The following is a 19,568-nucleotide window of genomic DNA, read 5'->3' as shown; positions in this document are numbered from 1 at the left end:
TAGGTCTTCAGCTGAGGCCTTGTCCTGTTGCTTCATTTGGGATAAATTCCTCTGTGTCCTCATTTTGCTTATGTCTCTGTGCCTGTTTCTGTTTGTTAGGCAAGTCAGCTGAGTCTCCTGTGCTTGAGGGTAATGGCCTTATGAAGAAGAGGTGCTGTAGTGCCCTGCAGTATAGTGTCACCTGTTCCCCAGGACCTGGTGCTTCCGGGAGTGGCTCTAAGGTATGCTGTTTGCGCTATGCTATTGAGTACGGGCTGCTTTATTCTTTGGGCCAGTTACTTGCAGAGCTCTCTTTGCCTGCTGTGGGCAGTGTTTGGTTCCTGGCTTGAATGTGGTGAGTTTTAACTGGGTGCTCCCTGGTCTGCTTGTGGAATGAGACCTGTTGCCACTGCCATGGGAACAAGACTCTGCAAACCTCCTGATTGGGAGATACATGTGAGCAGGGGTTTGGGCAGGTCTCCATGAGGAGGGGCCTGCCAAGCTGGGAATGAGGCTGTTGACTGGGAAGAGTGGTTCTATCAGAGGGTGTGGGGGTGGGACTTGGTGTAAACAAGTTAGGTTGTGAGTGCTGATACTGCACTGGTTCCTACAGTTTGCCCTGTGCTTTTGCTAAGGGGTAGAGGAGGGAAATGGCTCTGGCCAGTTCCTTTGTTCCCAGAATGTTCCATGAATGCTGCCTCTCTGAGATGTGCTCTAAAATGAGCACATAACCTCCCCACTGTGTGCCCCAGGCACTCTTCAGATTCCTGTTTTTTTTTCTTTTTCTCTTTTATTTATTTAAATTCAAGTATTGGCATACAATGTAGGCTTGGTGTCAGGAATAGAATCCAGTGATTCCTCACTTAGGTATGACACCCAGTGATCATCACAAACAAGTGCCTTCCTTAATACCCATCGCCCATTTAGCTCATCCTCCACCTCCCCTTCAACAACCCTCAGTCTGTTCCCTGTACTTAGAGTCTCTTATGGTTTGTCTCCCCCCCGCCGCCCCGTTTTTATCTTATTTTTCCTTCCCTTCCCTTATGTTCATCTGTTGTGTTTCTCAAAGTCCACCTAGGAGTGAAATCATAGATATTTGTCTTTCTCTGCCTGACTTATTTTGCTTAGCATAATACACTCTAGTTCCATCCACATTATTGGAAATGGAAGGCTTCATTCTCTTTGATTGCCAAGTAGTATTCCATTGTGTGTATATATGTATGTATGTGTATGTATATGTATGTAGGTACGTATGTATACATACATACACACCACATCTTCCTTATCCATTCATCAGTTGATAGACATTGGGGCTCTTCCCATAATTTGGCTATTGTTGATAGTGCTGTTATAAACATTGGGGGTGCATGTGCCCCTTTGAATCAGCATTTTTGTACCCTTTGGGTAAATACCTAATACTGCAATTTCTGGATTGTAGGATAGTTCTATTTTTAATTTTTTGAGAAACCTCCATACTGTTTTCCGGAGTGGCTGCACCGGTTTGCATTCTTACCAACAGGGAAAAGTGTTCCCCTTTTTCTGTGTCCTCACCAATATCGGTGGTTTCCTGAGTTGTTAATTTTAGCCATCTGACAGGTGTGTGGTAGTATCTCATTGTGGTTTTGATTTGTATTTCCCCAATTATGAGTGATGTTGAGCATGTTTTCATGTGTCTGTTAGCAATCTGGATGTCTTCTTTGGAAAAGTGTTCGTGTCTTCTGCCCATTTCTTCACTGCATTATTTGTTTTTTGGGTGTTGAGTTCTTTATAAATTCTTTCTAGATTTTGAAAACTAACCCTTTATCTGAGATGTGATTTGCATATATCTTCTCCCATTCCATAGCTGCCTTTTAGTTTTGTTGATTGTTTGCTGTGCAGAAGCCTTTTATCTTGATGAGGTCCCAATTGTTCATTTTTGCTTTTGCTTCCCTTGCCTCTGGAGACATGTCTAGTAAGAATTTCCTGCGGGCATAATCGAAGAGGATGCTGTCTATTTTCTCCTATAGGATTTTGATTGTTTCTGGTCTCACATTTAGGTTTTTCATCCATTTTGAATTTATCTTTGTGTATAGTGTAAGAAAGTGCTCCAGTTTCAGTTGTCTGCGTGTTGCTGTCCAGTTTTCCCAGCACCATTTGTTGAAGAGACTGTCTTTTTCCCATTGGATCTTCTTTCTTGCTTTGTTGAGGATTAGTTGGCCATATGTCTGTGGGTCCATTTCTGGGTTTTCTGTTCTGTTCCATTGATCTATGTGTTTGTTTTTGTGTCCATACCATACTGTCTTGATGATTATAGATTTGTAATACAGCTAGAAGTCTGGAATTGTGATGCCTCCAGCTTTGGTTTTCATTTTCAACATAACTTTGGCTATTTGGGGTCTTTTCTGGTTCCATACAAGTTTTAGGACTGTTCTAGCTCTGTGAAGAATGCTGGTGGTATTTTGATAGGGGTTGTGCTGAATGTGTAGATTGCTTTGGATAGTATCGACGTTTTAACAGTATTTGTTCTTCCATTCCATGAGTATGGAATGTTTTTCCATTTCTTTGTGTCTTCAATTTCTTTCATAAGCTTACTATAGTTTTCAGTATACAGACCTTTTACCTCTTTGATTAGGTTTACTCCTAGGTATCTTACGGGTTTTGGTGCAATTGTAGATGGGATTGATTCCTCAATTTCTCTTTCTATTGCTTCATTGTTGATGTATAGAAATACAACTGCTTTCTGTATGCTGATTTTATATTTTGTGACTTTGCTGAATTCACATATCATTTCTACCAGTTTTTTGGTGGAATCTTTTGGGTTTTCCATAGTGTCACGTCATCTGAGAAGAGCGAGAGTTTGACTTACTCCTTGCCAGTTTGGATGACTTTTATTTATTTTTGTTTGATTGCTGAGACTAGGACTTTCAGTATGATACTGACAACAGTGGTGGGAGTGGCCATCCCTGTTGTGTTCCTGATTTTAGGGGGAAGGCTCTCAGTTTTTCCGCATTGAGGATGATATTAGCTGTGGGCCTTTCATATGTGGCTTTTATGATCTTAAGGTATGTTCCTTCTATCCCTACATTCTTGAGGCTTTTTATCAAGAAAGGATGATGGGGGTGCCTGGGTGGCTCAGTCTGTTAAGCGTCTGACTTTGGCTCAGGTCATGATATCACAGTTCATGAGTTCGAGCCCCGCGTTGGGCTCTGTGCTGACAGCACAGAGCTTAGAGCCTACTTCAGATTCTGTGTCTCCCTCTCTCTCTACCCCTCCCTCACTCACACTCTGTCTCTCTCTCTCTCTCTCTCTAAGATAAATAAACATTAAAAAAATAAAAATAAATAAAAATTTTTTAAAAAGATGATGATAAAGAGGTCGGAAGAAATTTATTTTTTTAATTTACATCCACGTCAGTTAGCATATAGTGCAACAATGATTTCAGGAGTAGATTCCTTAATGCCCCTAATGCATTTATCCCATCCCCTCCCACACCCCCTCCAGTAACTGTTCTCCATATTTAAGAGTCTCTTATGTTTTTGTCCCCCTCCCTGTTTTATATTATTTTTGCTGCCCTTCCCTTATGTTCATCCGTTTTGTATCTTAAAGTCCTCATATGAGTGAAGTCATATGATATTTGTCTTTCTCTGAGTTATTTCACTTAGCACAATACCGTCTAGCTCTGTCCACATAGTTGCGAATGGCAAGATTTCATTCTTTTTGATTGCTGAATGATACTCCATTATATATATATATATATATATATATATATATATATATATATATATACCAGATCTTCTTTATCCATTCATCCATTGTTGGACATTGGGCTCTTTCCATACTTTGGCTCTTGTTGATAGTGCTGCTATAAACATGGGGGTGCAGGTGCCCCTTCAAAACAGCATACCTGTACCTGTTGGATAAATACCAAGTAGTGCAATTGCTGGGCCGTAGGGTAGTTCTATTTTTAATTTTTTGAGACACCTCCATACTATTTTCCAGAGTGGGTACACCAGTTTGCATTCCCACCAGCAGTGCAGAAGAGATCCTCTTTCTTTGCATCCTTGCCAACATCTGTTGTTGCCTGAGTTGTTAATGTTAGCCATTCTGACAGGTGTGAGGGGGTATCTCATTGTGGTTTTGATTTGTGTTTCCCTGATGATGAGTGATGCTGAGCATTTTTTCATGTATCGGTTGGCCATCTGGATGTCTTCTTTGGAGAAGTGTGTGTTCATGTCTTCTGCCCATTTCTTCACTGGATTATTTGTTTTTTGGGTGTTGAGTTTGATAAGTTCTTTATGGATTTTGGATACTAACCCTTTATCTGATATGTCGTTTGCAAATATCTTCTCCCATTCTGTTGGTTGCCTTTTAGTTTTGCTGATCGTTTCCTTTGCTCTGCAGAAGCTTTTTATTTTGATGAGGTCCCAGTAGTTCATTTTTGCTTTTGTTTCCCTCGCCTCCAGAGACGTGTTGAGTAAGAAGTTGCTGCAGCCAAGGTCAAAGAGATTTTTGACTGCTTTCTCCTCAAGTGTTTTGATGGCTTCCTGTCTTACTTTAGGTCGTCATTTATTTTGTTTTTTTTTTGTGTGTGTATGGTGTAAGAAAGACGTCCAGGTTCATTTTTCTGCACGTCACTGTCCAGTTTTCTCAGCACCACTTGCTGAAGAGACTGTCTTTATTCCATTGGATATTCTTTTCTGCTTTGTCAAAGATTGGTTGGCCATATGTTTGTGGGTCCATTTCTGGGTTCTGTCTTCTGTTCCATTGATCTGAGTGTCTGTTCTTGTGCCAGTACCATACTGCCTTGGTGATTACAGCTTTGTAATACAGCATGAAGTCCGTTTATCGTCATTGTCTTGAACTCTCTGTTGGGTAAGTCACTTATCTCCCATTTCATTAAGTCAATTTCTAGAGATTTATCTCATTCCTTTGGAACATATTCCCATTTCTTCACTTGACTGTCGGTGTGTGTTTTGTCTCACAGTTGAGTGATTGGCCTTGTGCAGGAGAAGCTCAACAGTCATCATGGCCTGAGCTCCTCTGGTCTCTTAAACCTTTGTGATTGTTCCAGTTCCTGTCTTTGTTCTTGGTGGCTCCCTGTGGTTGAGGGTATGCCAAGAGCCATCAGTTTCCCAAAGGCATGGGAAATGGCCACTTGCCTGTCAGGTTCCCAATAAACTATTAGTTGCCTACCCCTTCCAGCTCCCTTAGGCTAGCTCGAAGGCCAGTCATCAAGCAGCAAATGGGAAAGTCAGGACATTGAATATACGATCTAGCCTCTGTTGGGGAGAAACCAAGGAGATGGGTTTTTTGCTTACATACTCTGTACTGAAACAGGGGAAATTATGCATTGCTGTGAATACTTTTGCACCCAAATACAACCTCCACCTTTTTTTCAATTGTCCCAGGGACTACCACATTTCATCATTACATAGAGATGGTGATTTGGGCTCCAGTCCCTGGAATGGCAGCTGAAAGAGTTGTGATGCTAGATATGTGGACAAGCTCCTTTCAGGAAAAAAACTGCAGACTTGATTTTACTGTTTAAAGTGTCCCCTCCCTGTGCTTTATCAGGGTATCAGGAGGATCCCAGTCAGCTACCACATGTAGGCTAATTAGAAGCCAGAACCTTAGGCAGCATCTAGGCAGATACGCACTCCTATTTCTTCCAGGTAGTAACTGGGAAATGGGCATTTTTACCTACACCCACTGTGCTGAATCTGGGTGCACAGATACAGGAAATCCTTGTAAGCCCATTTAAAAAATGCTTGTTTGCTATAGTCCCATGAGACTCATCAGTGCATGCCCTATTGGCTTTCAGAGATAGTTGCTTTGATCCTTCACCCCTCAAGTGGAAGCTATAAAATTTGGGCTATTAGGTGGGTAGGCAAGCTGCTTTCAAGGATATGCAGGTGACTTAGTTACATTGTTTCAGCAAGCTGGAAAAAGAGGGCAGGAGAAGAGCCCCCTGGCTCTTCTGGGCTCCAGAGAAGATCACAGTCAGCTCTAAAATTCAAGCTGATTAGAAGCTGAATTTTCAGGCAGCAACTAGGAATGTATGCAGGGCAGTCTTCTCAGTGAAAACTTGGGAGATAGAGATTTTTGTCTGCTCTCTGTGTGCTGAGCCCAAAGGGATAGCTAGGGGGAGTGTTCATGTACCTGGCAACAGCTGCTTCCCTGTTTGCTATACTTCAGTGGAACTTGTGAATCCAAGACCCACCGGCTCTCAGTGCTAGGTAATTTAGATAGATCTATGTCCCTCAGGTGGCATTCTCAAAAGTTGGGGCACTAGACGTGTGGTCTAAACCCTTGTCTCCTCAGGGAGAAATAGGAGTTGGGGGTTCCCTACTGATTAAAAAGCAATAGGCCAAGGTAGGGTTATGGTAAGAGTGTGTCACAGCCTTTCCTATCCAATTTGATGTGGGTATTTTCTTTGTCACCTAGTATGTAGGAGTTACTCAACTAATTTATGGGTTTCTCTTTGAAGGAATTAACCTTTGTGTAGTTGTATATTCAGTTCATCTATAGAAGATTCAGGAGCTTCTTATGTCACCATCTTGGTGATATATACCTGTTGATTTTTTGAAAAAGGCAACTCTTGGTTTCATTGTCTGCTTTTCTGTTCTTTGTATCTGTGCATATTCTTTATCTGTGTTTATTATTGTCATATACTAGTTTTGAGTTTATTCTACTTTCTTAAGGTGAAATATCAGTTTGATCATAATGTGTCTCAACGTGGGTCTCTTTGACTTTATCTTATTTGGGCTTTGTTTAACTTGTATTTTTATATCTATGTATTTACAAAACTAGGGAAGTTTTTGTTTTTGTCAGATAAGCTCTCTGGCTCTTTCTCTCACTCTTTTTATTCTTTCTGGACTCATGTAATACATACATTAGTTTGTAAGATGGATAACCATAATTCCCTTAGATTCTGTTTACATTTCTCTATTCTTTTTTCCTTTTTACTCTGAGAATTGATCACTTCACATCACTGTCTTCAAGTTTGTTGATGCTTTCCTCTGCCTGTTCAAATCTGTGTTTTAACCCCTTTTATGAAATTTTCAGTTTAGTTACAATTTTTAGTTCTAGGCCTCTGGTTAGTTCTTTTTCATAAAGTCTTTTTGTTGATATTCACATTTCCTCATATATTATCTTACTGGTTTTCTTTAGTTCATTCTTTGTGTTCTCCTGTTCCTTGAGCATATTTAAGGTAGTTGTTTTAAAGTGTTCCTCTAGTCAGTCCAAAGCCTGTATTTCTTTAGGAATGAGATTTATTGTGTTTATTTGGGCTTCATTTTCTTCTTTCTTTCTATGTTTTGTGAGCACTGTCAAAACCTGGATATTTGAAAACCAGCCACCTCACCTAGTTTTTACAGACTAGATAGATACATATACAGAGGAAAACCTTCACTATCATCTAGCGCAAAGACTTGAGTTCTTCTCAGGTTCCTTCCGAGGATGTGTCTTCCCTCAGCCTGTGTATATTCTTTCCTTCTCAATTATTCTGCATTCACAGCTGGTTCTAAAAGTCTTAATTTCCGTAAGAATCTCTGCTGGCTTCTTGAGCCCTAGATGTTGTATCTATCACTAATCTCTGACCTCCAGGTGTGTGCAAATCTTAAGTTATCATAAAGTTTTCACGTGCCATGGCACCCATCACTGCTTTCACAGCCACTAATCCGCTAAAATATCATGTCATTTCTATCTCAGCTCCAAGTCATGTGAGACACAAATTAGCGTCTCAGACAGCCTCTGACAAGTCAAACATTGCAGTCAAGCAGCACTCTTTTCTGCCAAGGGTGAAACAGTATTGGTTGGCATCACCCTACTGCACCATATCTCGCCGGAATGAGCTAGGACAAGAGTGAACAAAAATAATGTGAAATTTCCTGTCCTCTTGAGTGTGGCTCTCTCTTGAATGGGTGTTCACTTGGTTGCTTCAGATCATTGACTGATCGCTGGAGCTCCCACAAAGCTGTTTTACTCAGTCATTATCTACTTGATGTTTTCTGTGAGAACAAGGGCCTGGAGATTCCTTGTTTGTCATCTTGCTTATGTCACTCCTTTCCATTAAAAAATATTAGCTTTACATATACAGTTTGATTCATTTGGACCTGCAAACATGGTATCATCACTTGAGTCAAAGTAATAGCCCTATACAATAGCCCCTAAAGTATACTTGTGTGTCTGTTTGGTGTTAAGAACACTTAACATGAGATCTAGCCTCTAAAATTTTTTGAAGTTCATAATACATACTGTTAACTGTATACATCATGTTGTGTAGGAAATCTGTAGAGCTTATTCATGTATTGTAACAAAAACTTTATTTCCACTATTGTATGGTCTGTTTCTCTGAATTTAACTATTTTAGTTAAATATCTTATGTAAGTGGAATCACACAGTATTCCTGTGTGACTGGCATATTTCGTTTATCATAATGTCCTCCAGTTTCATCCATGTTGCCACAAATGGCAAAATTTCCTCCTCTTTTAAGGATGAATAATATTCCACTGTGTATATACCACATTTTGTTTACTGTTGAGAGATACATGGGTGTTCATTTGGTTCACTTGATTGCTGCACATCTCTGAATCGTTTCTAGGGCTCCCACAAAGCTGTTTTTACTGTGTCCTTTAGTAACTTGATGTTTGCATGGGGATACAAGGCCTAGAACTTCATACTGTTGTTTTCTGAATGCTTTCTAAAATTTGTATTTTTTAAATTTTCAGACAACATTTAAGATTCAAACCTTTGACAAAAGTGTATTGAACACCTGGTCACCCTGAATTTTGCTTTCTATAAGTATTTCACTAAGAATATCCAGTGGTGATATTTTGAATATACGTATTTCCACATCATGCCACAGACTGCTAGTGCCTTTTCATTCATTTGTTCATTTATGTATTTATAGCATGAGCAGGGGAGGGGCAGAGAGACTGGGAGAGAAAATCCCAAGCAGGCTGCATGGTCAGTGCAGAGCCCAACATGGGGCTTGATCCCATAACCCTGGGATCACAACTGAAGCCAAAACCGAGTTGGACACTCAGCCGACTGAGCTCCACAGGTGCCCTGTTTGTGCCTTTTTAAAATGACTAAAAACAGAATAGTTGAGTCCATTCGTGTTAGGTTATCAATTCCAGAACCCCAGAAACCAGTTCAGATTGACCTTTTGTTAAACTGGAAAATAAAATGAAATTTATTGGTTGCTCTTGTGCTGGAGAAAGGGAAGGAAATAAAACCATGAAGTCAAAGCTTTAAATTCCCAGTTAGAACTACACATAAGTGACCTGAAATTATCTGTCTCTGCCCTAAAAGAAATATTTATCTCCTGTAGCCAAAGAGCTGACATTTCTGAAAACAAAACCCAGAGTCTCATTCTGAATTACTGTGCAGGGTGAGTTTCTCACTTTGTATGGTGTGTTCTGTTAAAATATGGACATTTATTGAGGAGGAATGGATCCCTGAAAATTGGAGTGAAAACATACAGAAAGATTCTGATGAAGCTAGAGGCATTGAACCCCTACATTACACTGACTCTTTTCTGCTAGTAGAAATAGCCATTCTGTCACCATCTGAGATTAATCCTGCTTTGCATGAATAAACTGTAATGTCTTTCTCTAAGGAAGTTATCTCACAAGATACTGCTGATTTTTTTCACAATTCACCCCCACCACTGTCCTTGTTTATAGACTTGAATTAGACTTCAGTTTCAGCAGGCCACAGGGTGAGGTCAAAAATGTGACTCGGAGGAGGGGGATACTACACTCCAAAAAACTGTATGGGTGTTTCAGTATATACAGCCATAAGGTTAGGAGTATGTTGGAAATTTTATTAATGGTGTAGGATAATGGTAGAAGGAACATAACATTGTATCAGGCCTAATGTATTGGTAAAGGCCCACTAAGAGATTTTAAACTCAGTTATTGAATGGATAGACAGGGCTCTAACAATTTGGTTGGTTAGTTGGTTGGCTGCAACATGGAACAAAATGTGTCCTGTGCTAAATGAGGTTGAAATGCCAGAGCTTTCTCGATATACTGTAAAGTATTCATAGATTTAGGGAGACTGTTTAGGGAGGATGTCAGGATTTATCATGGTCTCACCCCAGGAGGGACCAGAGGGCCCAACTTTCACTACAGCTGTTAAGAAAGATATCTGTGAGCACGTCCCAAGAATCCTTGGAGAGCATCATGGTCATTCTTCTCTGTAGGTCAGAAATTTCAGTGGGAACTGTAGCCACTGAATTGGGATCCTTTAACTTTAGTTTAAATTGTGGTAAGGGCACATGATATAAACTCTATCCAGTTAATATATTTCTAAGTATACAGTACAATATTCTTAACTAAAAGTACAATTTGTACATATTTTTAGGACTTTTTCATCTTGCATAACTAAAACATTATGCTTGTTGAGCAGTAACAATATGTCTGTATATATCTTCCTACCTCCAGACTCAATCAAAGAACATTCTACTTCCTTCATCTGTAAGCCTGACTGGTTTATGTACTTCATGTAAGTAGAATTGTAAAGTATTTGTCCTGTAACTGACTTATTTTGTCATATTTTTGCATATAGCAGGATTTGCTTATTTTTTAAGCTGAATGGTATTCCATTGTATATGTACTTTTTCTTCATTTATTCATCAATGGATGTTTAGATTGCTTCCACATTTAGGCTGTTGTGAATAATGCTGCAATGAACATAGAAGTGCAAATATCACTTTGCTGTCTTGATTTTAATTCTTTTGGATAAATACGTGCAAGTAGGATTGCTGGATCATATGATAGTTCCATTTTTAATTTTTTGAGCAGCTTCCATGCTGTTTTCTGTATTGGCAGAACCACCTTACATTTTCACCAACGGTGCACAGGTGTTCCAGTTTGTCCACATTCAAGTCAAGACTTGTCTTTGAACTTTTTAAAAAATAATGGCCATCCTAACAGGGACGAAATGATCCTATTGTGGTTTTGATTTGCAGTTTCCTGTTGATTAGTGATGTTGCACCACAGTTTCATATACCTTAGCCATTTGTATGTCTTCTTTGGAGAAATATCTATTAAAATCCTTTGAGTGTTTCTAAATTGGGGTATTTGACTTTTTGCTATTGAGAGTTGTGGTAGTTTCTTCTATATTTTGGATATTAATCCCTTACCAGATGACTATTTGCAAATATTTTCTCCCAGTTTGTCAGTTTGCCTTTTCATTATGTTGTTTCTTTTGCTGTGCAGAATCTTTTTTTATTTTGATGTAATCACATTTGTCTATTTTTGCTTTTGTTACTCTACTTTAGGTTTCATATTCAAGAACTCACTGCCAAGACTGATGTTATGAAACTTTCCTTGTGTTTTCTTCTAGTAGTTTTACAGTTTCAGATCTTAATGTTTTTCAAGTCTTTAGTCCATTTACAGTTGATTTTTGTGTATGTGTAAAATAAGGGTTCAACTTTGTTCTTTTGTACATGAATATACAGTTTTTCCAACACCATTTATTAAGGAGACTATGCCTTTCCAATTGTATGTTCTTGGCACCTTTGTTAAAGATCTGTTTATTGTATATGCATGGGTTTCTTTCTGGGTTCTCTATTCTGTTACATTGGCCTATGTCTGTCTTTTAGCCAGTACTATATGTTTTAATTGCTGTAGCATTGTAATATATTTTGAAATCAGGGATTTTGATGTCTTGTGCTTTATTTTTCTAAAGATTGTGTTCGCCCTTTGGGGTCCTTTGGGGTTCCATATGAATTTTAGGATCATATGTTTTACTTCTGTAAAAAAAAAAAAAAAAAATGTTCGTATTTTGGTAAGGTTGCATTGAATCTGTAAATTGCCCTGGCTAGTGTGGACATCTTAACAATATTAAGTCCTGTTGTCCATGAAAACAGCATGTATTTCCATGTATCAGTGTTGTCTTTAATTCCTTTCATTAGATTTTTTATACTTTCTAGTTTATAAAGCTTTCACCTCTGGTTAAATTTAACCTTAAGTACTTTTTTGTTCTTTTTGATGCTGTTGTAAATGGGATTCTTTTCTTAATTTTCCTTTCCTATATTTCATTGTTAGTGTATGGAAACATAATTGATTTTTGTATGTTGATTTTGTGTCCTTCAACTTTATTGTTTCTAAGAGTTTGTGGACTCTACAAACAGATAATTTCACTTCTTCCTGATTTGGGTGCTTTTTATTTTAATTTACCTGGCTGAGACTTCCAGAATCATGTTGAATAAAAGTGGCAAGAGTGGGCATTTTGCCTTCTTCCTGATCTTAAAGATTACAAAGTTTTTAGTTTTTCACCACTGAGTATGGTTAGCTGTGGGCTTTTCATATATGGCCTTTATTATATTGAATTAATTTTCTTCTATTTCTGTCTTGTTGACAGTTCTTGTCATGGAAGGATGTTGAATTTTTTAAAATCCTTTTTCTGCATCTGTTGAGACAATTGTATGTTTTTTTGTTCTTCTGTTAATGTGGTGTGTGTATCACACTGATTGATTTATATATGTTGAACTATCCTTGCATCCCTGGGATAAACTCCACTTAGTCATGGCATATAGTCCTTTCAACAACCATTTAATGTGCAGCTTGCTGGTGTTTCATTGAGGTTTTTTTTATATCTGTATACATTAGGGGTATTGGCCTGTAAATTTTTTTCTTGCGTCTTTGTCTACTTTTGATATCAATGTCATGCTAGCCTCATAAAATTAGTTTGGAAGACTTCCCTGCGTGTAATATTTTGCAGGAGTTTGCTATGGTCTACATGTGTTCCCTGCCACACCCCATTCACATATTGAAAACTTAATGGCCAATCTGATGGAATTAGTAGGTGGGGCCTTAAGATGCTTGGGTTCTGAGGGCAGAGCCATCATGAATGGGATTAGTGCCTTTAGAGAAAAAAAGACTCCAGACATACCTGTAGCTCCTTCAATGTGAGAACACGATGAAAAGGAACTAGCTTTGAACCAGAGAGAGGGCCCTCATTCAACTATGCTGACACCATGATCTCAGATGTTCAGCCTCTAGAACCTTGAGCAATAAATTTCCTTCATTTATAAGTGACTCAGTCAGTGCTATTTTGTTATAGCAGCGCAAATGGCCTAAAAGAGCTTGAAAAGGATTGTTGTTAATTCTTCTTCAATTGTTTGGTAGAATTCATCTATGAAGCCATCTGGTCCTGGGGTTTTCTTTGTTGAGATGATTTTGATTACTAATTCAATCTCTTTATTGGTTATAGGTCTGCTGACATTTCCTATTTTTTATTTAGTGTTTGTAGGTTGTATGTTTCTAGGAATTTATCTGTTCCTTCTAGGTTATCCAGTTTCTTGGCATATTGGCATATAATTGTTCATAATAGTCCCTTATAATCCTTTTTATTTCTGTGGAATCTGTTTTAATGTCTACTCTTTCATTCCTATTTGATTTATTGGAGTCTTAGTGTTTCTCAGCTTTTTGGCTAAGATCAAGTGATTTATTGGAGTGTTTTCACTCGCACTTGCAAGCTGTTTTCTGTCTAGATGTTCTATCCATTGTTGAGAGTATTGAAGTCCCTTACTATTGCTGTGTTGCTGTTGTCTCCCTTCTGTTACATCATAATTGCTTTGTGCATTTATGTACTCTGATGTTAGGTGAACTTAGGTTTATAATTGGTTATATGTTCCTGGAGAATTGATTCATTTACGGTTATACAATGTCCTTTTTTGTCATTTGTGACAGTTTTTGACTTAAATTCTATTTTGTCTGATTTAAGTATTCCTACCCTGCTTGCTTATCTTTTGGTTGCCTTCATCATGGAATACTTTTTCCATCTCTTCACTTTGAGCCTGAGTGTGCCTCTTAAATCTAAAGTGAATTTATTGTAGACAGCATGTAATTGGGTCTTGTGTTTTGTCTTATCCATTCAGCTGCTCTTTTGACTTGAGACTTCAAATCCATTTACATTTTAGTTAATTATTGGTTAGGAAGAACTTAGGATTGCTGTTTTGCTAATTGTTTTTCTGTCTTGTAACTCCTTTGTCCCTCTTTTCCTCTCTTGCTGTCTTCCTTTGTGTTTCACTTTTTGTAGTCAACATGCTTTGATTCCTTTTCTTTAAGCTGATAACAGAACTTCAGTTGTATGCAAAATCTGTATACATTTCCTTCTCTTCCTACACAGTGTTATTGACATCAAAGTTTACACCTTTTATATTGTGAATCTCTTAACATATTTATATATTTTATATGTCTATTACTAGACATATACTAGAATAAGTGATTTTCTCATCATTATTACAGTATTTCAGTAGTCCATATTTTTCTACATATTTACCTTGACCAGTGAGTACAATACTTTTATTTGCTCTCCTGTTGCTGTTTAGCATGCTTTCATTTCACCTTAAAGAATTCCCTTTAGCATATCTTGTAAGGAAGGCTAGTGGTGATGAACAACTTCAGCTTCTGTTTATCTGGGAAAATCCTGATCTCTCCTTTGCTTTTAAAGGATAGTTTTGCGGGGCGCCTGGGTGGCTCAGTCGGTTGAGCATCCGACTTCAGCTCAGGTCATGATCTCGCAGTTTGTGAGCTTGAGCCCTGTGTTGCGCTCTGTGCTGACAGCTCTGAGCCTGGAGCCTGCTTCTGATTCGGTGTCTCCTCCTCTCTCTGCCTCTCCCCGCCTCTCCCCTGCTCATGCTCTGTCTTTATCTCTCAATAATAAGTAAAAATGTTAAAAAAAATAAAATAAAGGATAATTTTGCTACATACAGTGTTCTTAGTTGGCAGTTTTTTTCTTTTAGTGCTTTGACTATATTGTCCCACTACCTTCTGGACTGCAAGGTTTCTACTGAGAAATCTCAAATTTTATGGGAGGTCCTGTACATGAAAGGTTGCTTTCTTCTTGTTGCTTTTGAAATTCTTTGGTTTTTGCTTTTGACAATTGGATTATAATGCTTCTTGCTGTGGACTTCTTTGGATTCCTCTTACTTGAGTCTGTTAAGTTTCCTGGAAATGGATGTCCATTTCCTTCCCTAGATTTGGGGAAATTGGGGCCATAAGTTTTTTTTATTAAATTCAACATTCTGTGCTGCCTTGACATTTGAAGCCATCAGGACCTCATATAGTATACTGGCAAGGTCTCCTCTCCACTCTTGTCCTGTCAAACAACCTTCCTTATCATAAAGACTAGGCATAGTGCCTTATTCATGAGAAGTAGGTTTCAGTTCCTTGACAGTCCATAGAATTACTCAAACAAAACAATAACATAGCCCTGTGGAAACCAGAACACTGTACAGTTTGTCTCCCATCATGGAAGGATCAGTGCTTTGTTCCTAGTGGAATAGACACTTAGTCTATTAGATATGGTTTTGCATTCCCTGCATGCACTGCTTTTGCTAAAACTATCATCTGTGGATTTACAGAATGTTTTATCTACCATCATGGTATTCCATACAGCATTGCTTCTGGTCAGGGAACTCACTTCACAGCAAATGAAGAGTGAATGGGCTAACACATGGAATTCACTGGTCTTACCATTTCCCCACCATCCTGAAGCAGTTGCCTTGATAGAACAATTAATTGGCCTCTTAAAAACTCATTTATAGTGCCAGGCTAGATGGCAGTACTTTGCAGGGTCAGTACAGTGTACTCCCAGAAGCTATATATATATGCTGTAAATCTGCCTTCAGTATGTAGTGATGTTTCTCCCACAGCCAGGATTCACTGGTCCAGGAATCAAGGGGTGGAAGTGAAAGTAGTTCTGCTCACTATTAGCCATAGAGATCTGTCAAAAATTTTGCTTCTACTAGGAGACAGCAGTAATTCTACTGACCTGGAAATTGCTACTTTCAGATCCTCATGCCTCTCAATAGGCAAAAAAGGAGGACACCATACTGGGTGGGGTGATTGATCCTGATTATTAAGGAGAAATTGGGCTGCTACTACACAATAGAGTTAAGGAAGAAAGGGTCCAGAACAGAGGAGATACCCTAAGACATAAAGGTGTGATTCAAGACATAAAGATGTCATTCATCCTGTGATTAAAGTCCATGGAAAATTATAATTCAGCAAGAACTAATGGCCCATTCAAAAATGAAAGTTTGGGTCACTTCATTTGGCAAAGAAAATACGGAATGGGTAGGGGAATAAGGTAGGTGTAAATACCAGATTCAGCCACATGACCAGTGAACTCCATATAACCAAAAAGGAACTACCACTTCCCTGCAAAGGAGTTGTATCATGTTAGGCAGAAGTATGACTTTGTTGTTGTTTTTATTTGGAGATTAAGTATGGTTTAAGGAGATGTATATAGGTGTTGAGTTGACAAGGGGTGGGCTGTGATAGATAGTTCTATGTGTTAACTTGGCTACACTGTAGTACCTAGTTATTTAATCAAACACAAATCTAGGTATTTGTGTGAAGGCGTTTTGTGGATGGTAATTAACATCTACCATCAGTTGACTTTAAGTAGAGATTACTCTTTGAAAGTGTGGCTGAGCCTCATCCAGTGATTTCAAGGCCATAACAGCAAAAACCAAGGTTTCCCAGGTAAGTTATGTCCTAAGCATCATTTTTGTTTGTTTGCCTGTGTTCCCCTCTGGGAATCATGAGTTTGTTTTCTATATCTGAGTCTATCTCTGTTTCTGTTGTTGTTGTTCATTTCTGCCCCCAAGCATAACTCTCACTAGGTTTTCAGCCTCCTGGCTTGTCCTACAGATTCAGAACAGCTACCCGTGAATCATATGAGCCAATTCCTTAAAAAACATACATAAATCTATTGGTTCCGTTACTCTGGAGCATCCTAATACACTGAAGTTTTTTTTGTTTTCTGTTTCATTTAGTTTCTACTATTATCTTTCATGTTTTCTATGTTCTTTTTCCTTGAGCATTTACCTGTTATTTTTCTGACTTTCTGAGGGAAATTCTCATTTCCTCCTAATATTAATGTCTAATGATGTCATCTTGGCTATTGATATCCCTTTAACATTTTAGTTCTCTATGATATATATTGGGTTTAGTGTTATTCAGTTACAAACATTATTAGATTTACACTATGATTTCATTTCTGATGTGTTAATTAATAGAATTTTGTTTTCTAAGAGGTTTTTTATTATTTGTAATTTTATCGTATTTTGGTCTAAGAAAATGTTGTAAGGTCAGCTCCAATGTTTTGATTTTGGATTTTTGTTCATGTTTTATTTGATGATTTCCATTTTTCAACATAAGTTTTGTATCAAAACTGTATGATTTTCTAGAATTTCTGTGTTGGGGAGTGGGTATATACGTTAGCACAGTGTGTCCTATTCCAGGGAACCTGATGTTTTATGAAAGGGGAAAAACCCCTAAAGTTTTTACTTTACAATTTGTTATAGAAGAGCTAAAGTTAGCAGTGGGAGGTTTCTAATATTTGTTGATTTCCCTCCATACCTTGAACATTCTACATGTTGCCTCAATTATTTCTTAAACAAAAAACCTAAATGGTAGATGTTATTATGACCAGTTTCAAGGGTGACAAATAATTGTCCCGTGGACAGAATAAATGTGAGTCGTGTGCTTGGCCTCCAATATCCTGGAGTCCTGTGACCGTTTGTGCCACCTTTTCTCTATCTGGACCATTTCTTCTGAGAGTTCTCAGCACACTTCAGTCTGATTCCTTCTGGAATGGAGCCAGGGACCCAGAGAGGGGGCAGTGCTGATTGCAAACCCTATCCCATCAGGAGACCCAAGAGTGAATAAATAGTGGCTTGCAAAGGAAACCAGAATCTTCCTACAAAAGACCCTCCATTTTGTGCTCAGCTGGGCCAACCATAGGCCAGGCCTTCAGAGCCTCCAAAAGATTTGGGGGATTTAATAGAAGAAAAAATTGTTGCCCATCTTTCCACCATTTTAAAAAAGGTGATTGGACTTTTTTGGTTCCCAAATGGAATAGAAGCAGCACCACAGTTGCTTGGAATTGGGAAGATCCACGTTCTCTGTTCTGAACCTCCAAAACACACCACTGCACAAACTTCCCTTGTGGCCTTCAGCTCTGCCCTGGTTGATATAGCTAAAGGCCAGTGGACTTTATTAGAAATGTGGTGCTTATGGGGCCCTACACATTGTTTTTTTTCTCCTTTGTAAAGTTTTGAGTTTATTTACAATTACTGAAGTGCTTATTGGTCTGAAAAGTTACTCAGCACAAGAGCAGTTGTAGATCTTAAAAGTTCCTGAAAAAGAAACCAGGCCTAGATGGTTTCATTGGAGTATTTTACCCAGCATTTGGATTGGATGGATGGATGAATACCAATGCTGTGCAATCTCTTCCAGAAAAGAGGAAGGAATATTTCCTAACTTAATTTCATGAGGCCAGTTCTACCCTGATACCCAACGCAGACAATGTTAAAGTATAAAACGATAGACCGGGGCCCCTGGGTGGCTCAGTCGGTTAAGCGTCCGACTTCGGCTCAGGTCATGATCTCGCGGTCCGTGAGTTCGAGCCCCGCGTCAGGCTTTGTGCTGGCAGCTCTGTGTCTCCCTCTCTCTGGCCCTCCCCCATTCATGCTCTGTCTCTCTCTGTCTCAAAAATAAATAAACATTAAAAAAAAAATTAAAAAAAAAATAAAGATAAAACGACAGACCAATATCTCATGAAGATGAATGCAAAAATCCTCAAAAACATTAGCAAATAGAACCCAACCACGTATAAAAAGAATGATACTATGAATCTAGTTTTCTTAGTGGTTATGTAAATACTTAGATTCTATCTATTTGATTTAGAGTTTTCAGATGTGTTTTTTGAGGAATTTGTCCACTTCAAAGATACATAGTTCATGACCGTAGTAAAAATTGTTCATAGCACTCCCTTGTTACCCTTTTGATGGCTATAGGATCTGTAGTAACAGATATCCTACTTTATTCCTAACTTCGATGATTTGTATTTATGCTCTAATTTTTGTCATTCGTACAAAAGGTTAGTCAAGTTTATTTTACTTTTTGGAGAACCAGCATTTTGTTCCCTCCATTCTTCTATGTGAACTACACTGATTTTTGTTTTTATTATTTCTGTCCATCTGCTTTCTTTGGGTTTACTTTGCTCCACTTTTTAAGCTCTTTAGTATAAAGTTCTGTCACTGATTTGAATCATTTTTGTATGTATAATGTGAACATTTAGTGCTATCATTTTTCTTCTCATGGTGTTAGCTGCATCCCACAATTTGCTTTGTTGTATTTCATTTTCATTCAGTGCAGTATATTTGTTAATTATTTCCTATGAAACATCTTCCTGTTTGACCATGGTTTAGTACTATGTTGTTAAATTTCAGAGTCTTTGTAAGTTTTCCTTTTGTCTCTGTTATTGATGTCTAGTTTGACTCCATTGTAGCTAAAGAATATACTCCTTATGGGGAGCCTGGGCAGGTCAGTCAGTCATTTAAGCATCTGACTTTTGGTTTCGGCTCAGGTCATGATCTCATGGTTTTGTGAGTTTGAGCCCTACATTGGGCTCCATGCTGACAATGTGGAGCCTGCTCGGGATCTCTGTCTCCCTCTTTCTCTGCCCCTCTCCCACTCACGCTGTGTCTCTCTCAAAATAAATAATAAATTTAAAAAAAAAACTAAAAACAAAAGAAAAATATACTCCTTATGATTTCAATTATTTTAAATTTGTTTAGG

At 38.4% G+C, this 19,568-nt stretch overlaps 1 long non-coding RNA gene across 1 annotated transcript in view; it reads left to right on the top strand.

Moving 5' to 3' along the window:
• The window catches only part of LOC144614005 (uncharacterized), a 33,131-nt gene extending 14,786 nt beyond the window's left edge, over positions 1–18,345 (top strand). The window contains exons 3-5 of the long non-coding RNA XR_013551538.2: positions 100–221; positions 10,410–10,470; positions 11,249–18,345. This is a non-coding gene — a long non-coding RNA (uncharacterized LOC144614005). The remainder of the gene's footprint in view (positions 1–99; positions 222–10,409; positions 10,471–11,248) is intronic.
• The last annotated feature ends 1,223 nt before the right edge of the window (positions 18,346–19,568 follow it).

This window comes from Panthera onca, chromosome D4 (assembly GCF_046562875.1).
Source record: "Panthera onca isolate mPanOnc1 chromosome D4, mPanOnc1 haplotype 2, whole genome shotgun sequence".
In the NCBI taxonomy this organism is placed as follows: Eukaryota; Metazoa; Chordata; class Mammalia; order Carnivora; family Felidae; genus Panthera; species Panthera onca.
Note: the sequence above shows the minus strand (reverse complement) of the source record. Positions and strands in the feature narration are given on the sequence as shown.